Raw genomic sequence first — 6,568 nt, forward strand, 5'->3', positions numbered from 1 at the left:
GGACACATAAGTGGCTAACCCACCAACGCGACGCGGAAGAGCATATAAAACCGCCATGAGTCATCGTTGCCAAGCATAATTGCAAAGCAGCCAACAACTTCGAGTCTCCGACTTCTTATGGGAAACCTTAGACGATCCAAACGAAAATAGACAGATGGCCCAAAGCGAAAGGTCGCGACATGTCATCGTTGTCAAGCTCAAAACAAACATCAGCTCCGACGTCGAATCTTGATCCTCCGCCCTGGCTTTTGCCCAGCCTATGAAAAAATCCAGTTCACAGAAGAAGGGGGTTTTGCCTCAAGTCATTGTTGTCGAGCCACATCCGCTGATGTAACAGCTCTAACTTCACGTTGCTAGTCCCTTCTTCCACCCGCATACTGGGCGTCGAGAAGCGAAAGCATCAATCGAAGACGACGACATGGCCGAGACAGACTTCAATAGCGATGCCGGGAACACCACCATCACTTATACGAGATGGACTAGGCTTTTGCCCATGGAAGATAGTGCCAGAGAATGCGATGCCCCCAATAGAGGAAGCGGCGTCATGGGCATCACCATCGCTGAGGCTTTTGCCCAAGATGACCCCCAACACATCATGAGGCCAAGACCCTAGTTCATAGCATGTTGTCTTAGTCGTCATTGCTGCCCTGACATCCCTCTCAAACCCATCCAAAGGGGTATCGATGTGCCAGCTGCTGCAGCAACCACATAGCTGCGTCAGTCGCCACCCCCTCCGGCTGGACGCACGGAACCGGGCATCTCCTTACCGCGTGCGTCACACTGCCGCTCGCTAAAGCTATTGTTGGCTATTGACGTCAACCCTGGCACTCGCGACCATCGAGCGTTTCCCCCAGCCCAATGGGCCCCGGATCCAACCATGAAGACAGAGAACCCAGGGCCCAGGACAGCCCAACCACCCCCACCATGGTTGACACCACTGACGTCGCCCCTAACCTGGGGTCACCGGAACCAGCCACCAAGGCACCGGATCTGCCATCCCAGCAGGCCCTTGTTGGGGCGAAGGCGAAGACGCCACCCTTCGCTCCAGCCTTCGTCCATCTCGCTGCACCAACGGAGGCAAAACGACCGGCGGTGTCCACCCTTCGTCCTCTACACTACGAGACGAAGGCCTACGACGACGACGCCCCGTTCCATGGCCTGGAGGCCCACGTGGGATCCGGCCCATTGTAGCAGGCCCCGCGCGCAGAAGCGTGTTACGGGCTCAATTTGTAATGGCTTTTCTGTAATGACAGTCTGTAACCCTCCTTTATGGGAATATTCCGGGGATAGCCCAGGTGCCTGAGGGCACATGCGTCTTTACATCGAGACGTTGGGCACTCAGGCGCCTATAAATACCCCTGTATAGTGCCCTTGAGAGGCGAAATAAACAGAGCAATTACTGTCTCGAGTTAAAACCGTATTTTCATCTTTCTCACTCCCCCGTTAGATCAACTTGCTCCGGAGCGCAAGTTCCAACATTGGCGCCCACCGTTCGTGCTACGAGCAAACCACCCGCGATGGCACCCAAACGAGCTAACTCGAAGGCAGCCCCATCCGTCGACGAAGCAGCGAAGGCAGCCCTGCTAGCCGAGAAAAAGGGCAAGGACGTGGCCGACAACACCCACCAAGGAGCTGGCGAAGACGAAGCACACAGTAAGAGACAACGCAACGACCAACACACTCCAGAAGGCACCCTCCGCACCTGCAGCTCTGAAGGGCAGCCACAAGTGCCACCCCCAGGCTTCGCCCCACCAGAGGTCAAGGACGCAACAGAGGACGGCGAGGTCCTCGGCGTCTCTGCAGAAGAACAGCTACAGCTACGGGCCCTGCGCCTCAAGAACCGCAACCTCCAGAAGTAGAAAGAAATCCTCGAGGCCAAGCAACAACGAGTCTCTATGCAGGCTAAGGTGCGCCAAATGATCCGAGATGTGGAGCAGAGAGCTCAAGAGCTTGAGCAGGAGATTGCACTAATGCAGCGCGAAGGCCAACATGATCTGCAGCACAGCCCGCCCCTCCAGCAGCACACGCCAGTCGGAGACCTGTTCGTTCCTCAGCGCAGACCCTTCATCCCGCACGCCGCAGCTTTCCAAGGCATCAACTACCTTGACGAGCGGAGCCCCCTGGCGCCGCAACTGTAGGTGTCACCATGGCCCGCCAACTTCAGGGCAGGGACCTACCCCAAGTACAATGGCAGCACTGACCCAGCACAGTACATCATGAGCTATCAAGTAGCCATTGCATCATCTGGAGGGGACGACGCCACGATGGCCAAGTCTTTCATCATCGCCCTCGAGGGCCCGGCCCTAACCTGGTACACCAGGCTGCCCCCGTTGTCGATCGACTCCTGGAGAAGTCTCTGGGACAAATTTCTGCTCAATTTCCAGGGGTACCGCCCAGACACCGACGCCTTGGCCAAACTGTCACTCTGCAAGCAGCTGGAGAAAGAAACCCTACGGCGCAAAAGACTTTGCATGGGGACCAGAGCAAGCGGCAGCCTTCGCATCACTCAAACAGCACCTATCAGAGCTGGCAACCCTTACAAGCCCCGACCCCTCGCTACCTTTGTTGCTCTATGTCGCAGCTTCGCTGCATGCAGTCAGCACAGTGTTGGTCCAAGAGCAGGTCAGAGAGGGCACAACTCGGCAGTGTCCAGTTTATTACGTCTCCGAAGTCCTCACGACTTCCAAGTGCAACATGACGGAGTTGGAAAAAATTGCCTACACAGTCGTCATGGCATCGCGTAAGTTGCGCCACTACTTCGAAGCGTTCAAGGTGCGGGTCACCACGGACAGGGGACTCGGCGAATTATTCAGAAATCCGGAGGCGTCCGTCCGTATCGCCAAATGGGCAGCCGAGCTCTCCGAATACCACATCACCTTCGAGCCTAGGACAGCAATCAAGTCGCAAGTCCTCGCAGATTTCATCGTCGACTGGACAGGGCCGGCACGACAGCAAGAAGAGCTCTCAGAGAGGGTGTGGACCATCCACTGTGACGGCGCATGGTGCCATGCGGGGGTAGGCGCAGCTGCAATTATCACATCACCCACCGGCGTCAAGCACAGATACGCAACACGCCTCAGCTTCGCTCTGGAATCTGACATGTGCACGAACAACATAGCAGAATACGAAGCCGTTATCCTGGGTCTTCGCAAGCTGAAAGCACTCGGGGTGGCCACCTGCATAATCAAGACAGACTCCAAAGTCATCGCTGGCCAGATCGAAAAAGACTATTTAGCAAAAGACCCCGCACTTCTGCAGTATCTTTCGGCCGTCTGCAGTCTTAAGAAACAGTTCAAGGGTTTCACCCTGCAGCATGTGGACCGCTCTAGAAATGAAGAAGCCGACACATTGGCCAAAGCAGTAGCCAGAGGCGAAGCCCTGCCCTCCGACGTGTTCTACCACGTCATTGGCACACCAGCCGTCCGCAACCCAGAGGGCCTGCAAATAACCACCAATGCCGGGGGCCTTCGCATTGTCAATCTCATCATGGCTGAAGACTGGAGGGACCCTATAACCCTGTTCTTGCAAGGATATTACCATCCAGGTGATGTCAACGAGGCCAAGCACCTCAAACACCGAAGTTGGGACTTCACACTTATTGAGGGCCAGCTTTACAAGAAAGGGATCAGTCAACCCATGCTCAAATGTGTCACCGAGACTGAAGGCCTCCAGATCCTACGCGAAGTCCACAGCGGCACTTGCGGCTCTCACTCGGGGCCTAGGGCCCTCACTGCCAAGGTGATCCGTCAAGGTTTCTACTGGGCCGCTATTATCTACGCCGCAAATCGAGTCACGAGGTCGTGCGAAGCCTGCCAGAAGTTCTCTCCCCGCTCGGGCAACCCCTCGCAACTCACAAAGCTAATCGCCCACACATGGCCTCTTCAACGCTAGGGCCTAGACATTGTCGGGCCACTACCCATGGCACAAGGAAACCTCAAGTTCACCTTCGTTGCCGTCGAGTATTTTACCAACTGGATCGGGCAAGGGCAGTATCCACAATCACGTCGAAGACTGCACATAAATTTTTCTAGCAAAACATTATCTGCCGATTCGGAGTCCTGTCTGAGCTCATAGTTGACAACGGCAAACAGTTCGACAGCCAGGATTTCAGGGATTTTTGCTTCTCCATCGGCACCAAGCTAGCCTTCGCCTCAGTATACCACCCCCAATCTAACGGCGTCGTGGAACGCGCCAACGACAAGATTTTCACCGCCATTAAGAAAATGCTTCTCGACGACAAGAAGGGCAAATGGGCCGACCTACTACCTAAAGCAGTTTGGGCGCTGAACACGACCGAATGCCGGGCGACTGGGTTCACTCCCTTCCGCCTGCTATACGGATCGGAGGCCATGACCCCGCAGGAAATCAAACATGGGTCACCACGGACAAGCACTTCAGCCGTCCCCGACATCAACGAACCAACCTCCAAAGACCTCATCGATGGAGACCGTGTCTTCGCCCTGTAGGCTCTGAACAAGTACCAAGCTCAAACGAAGGCCTAGCGCGACCACGCCGTCATCACAAGAGAATTCAACGAAGGGGACCTCGTACTCGTCCGGACAACTCAGACAGAGTCACGGGGCAAACTAGAGCCAAAGTGGGAGTGTCCCTTCATCGTCAAGACGAAGGCGTCCCCCAGCTCGTACAGGCTGATAACGCCATCCGGCGAGGACCTAGAGCATTCCTGGAATATCGATAATCTCCGCAAATTTTTTATTTGAATCCTCAGGGCTAACACGCCCTTGTAATACACCAAATAGTATCATTTTGGCCCGCACTCTTTTCCTCTCGGAGGGTGAGGTTTTTAATGAGGCGGAGCCATGTAATATACCCGCAAAAATCCCCCACAAAAACTAAGACACAATATGTCGAAAAAGACTGCATCGACGGTCTTCGGCATTCGACCACACCTAAGTCACCGCGAGGGGTAGCGCTGGCCACCCGCACGTGCGACACTCCACACAAAAGTCGCCTAAGGGTGCAGCCGGACTAAGCACAATAAGTGCGCAACATCGAAGTCTTTTTCAAAAGACTCTCCATGCAAAAGTTGCCTAAGGGTGCAGCCGGACTAGCACAATAAGTGCGCAACATCGAAGTCTTTCCCAAAAGACTCTCCGCGCAAAAGTCGCCTAAGGGTGCAGCCGGACTAGCACAATAAGTGCGCAACATCGAAGTCTTTCCCAAAAGACTCTCCGCGCGAAAGTCGCCTAAGGGTGCAGCCGGACTAGCACAATAAGTGCGCAACATCGAAGTCTTTCCCAAAAGACTCTCCTCGCAAAAGTCGCCTAAGGGTGCAGCCGGACTAGCTCAATAAGTGCGCAACATCGAAGTCTTTCCCAAAAGACTCTCCGTGCAAAAGTCGCCTAAGGGTGCAGCCGGACCCTCCGTGCAATAGTCGCTTACGGGCGCAGCCTGAACAACACAACAAGTACGCAAAGATCACGGTCATCCCAAAAAGACTCTGGGCAAAAATCGCCTACGGGCGCGGCTGGATCAACGAAGGCGCGTAGCCTTATCATATAAATTACGGTTACATATACACAGCGAGGGCATCATACATCACGTTGGCTCAACCGTTGGGATGATACTCATCTCCCTATAGTTGAACAGCATTATCCTTAATTCCTCACCCTCAAAAAGATTTCGTAGCTCCCCCTCACCTACACTCACCCCAATCGGCGAGGACAACAATTCTCGCTTACCAATCCCGTCCACATGAAGACGCCCACTCTCCAACTCACCACGTTGCCGCCTACCACTTCGCGACAATCCACCCACCCTTCGTTTCGCCACTGCCCTTCGCCGCCTATACCCAGTACTCGCGCACGGGGGCTCCTCGGAACCCTCCGCGCGCGGGGAGGGCTCCGCTGTAGCCACATCCAACGCCGCAAAATAATCCAAGTCCTCATCCGAAGACTCCTCCGTCCATGCAATCGAACTCCCAGAATCATTAGACTCAACACACTTAGACACAGAGCCAAACGAATCGTCATCAGCGGCCACGGTCGAAGTCGCCACAAAAATATCATTGTCAGTAGCAGTTGCGTGCGCAGGCCCAAACCTCAGAACCTGCGCAGCAACCGAGGTTCAGTATCACACAGGCAAAATTTACAAAGTCCCCAACACATACTCAGCCACCTACGAAGGCCTGGCTGCGGCTGTGAGGTCCTCGGCTGCCAGCTCGGCCACCGCCTTCGGGGCATCTTCGCCAGTCGGCGCAGGGGCTGGTGCGGGGTCTTCGCCGGCCGCAGCGAGTGCAGGGGTCGCCGAGGGGCCTTCACCAGCATCCGTGGGCGGTGCGCCGTCCAGACCAGCAAGGTCCTCAACATCTTTGGAATGAGCCATCTGCAGCAACAACACACTCATTCAGCAAAGCCACATACCCACACATATAACCACATGACGTCTTCGCTTTTACCTGCTCTATTGCCCGGTCGGACCGTTCCCTGACCACCTCTCGGCCGTGCGGCCCCCATATCCTATCAAAGAGTGCCCCCGCCAACTACTTCACCACGGGGTCTTCGACCCTGAAGATTTCACGTTCCAAGTTTTCGTCCTCTCGGTCGAA

The sequence above is a fragment of the Zea mays genome, chromosome 1 (genome assembly GCF_902167145.1).
Source record: "Zea mays cultivar B73 chromosome 1, Zm-B73-REFERENCE-NAM-5.0, whole genome shotgun sequence".
Taxonomy (NCBI): domain Eukaryota; kingdom Viridiplantae; phylum Streptophyta; class Magnoliopsida; order Poales; family Poaceae; genus Zea; species Zea mays.